Genomic DNA, 576 nt, shown 5'->3' with positions numbered 1-576 from the left:
ACTGGGTGATGGTCTGAGGGCTGGCAGGTGCTTCTGCGGAGGACTGGGACTTCTGTTATGGGATGTCATGTTTAACTACTGAGTGTGAATGCCGGTGTCAGGGCTCAGCGCGCTCCTCACCGCACTGCAATGCCAACAGGCACATGGCTGTAATGAGCTCGTGGGCTCCAGCCCAGCCCTGCTCCTGGGGTACATAAGCTGGATTTTGCCCAACTTGCACAGCAACAACTTCGACCACCACAGAGTTCACAGGCTGGGATCGCCTCCTATCACCCCGAAAGTTGCCCATCGGCCCTGAGCGAGCGGCGGGCCCGGGGCAGGCCCTCAGGGAGCCCCGAGGCGGCGCAGGCCGCGCCGAGGGCCACCGCTCTGTCGCAGTAGCCTGGCACCTTTTGCCCGCGGGCAGCCGGGGCCGCGACGCCGAGCCGCGGCCCTCAGCTCGGAGGGAGCGGCGGGGCGAGAAGCGGCGGCGGCGGCAGAGGGAGCCAGCAAGCGGCTGTGTGCAGGGGCGGGCGGGAGGCGGGGGACACAAAATGGCGCTGCCCTCTCGGCCCCTCTCCCTCCGGCCACCCTCCG

The sequence above is a fragment of the Centrocercus urophasianus genome, unplaced genomic scaffold (genome assembly GCF_019232065.1).
Source record: "Centrocercus urophasianus isolate 14NV4802_14NV808 unplaced genomic scaffold, USGS_Curo_1.0 seq_15, whole genome shotgun sequence".
NCBI classification, from domain to species: Eukaryota; Metazoa; Chordata; class Aves; order Galliformes; family Phasianidae; genus Centrocercus; species Centrocercus urophasianus.
This window is presented reverse-complemented; position numbering follows the sequence as displayed.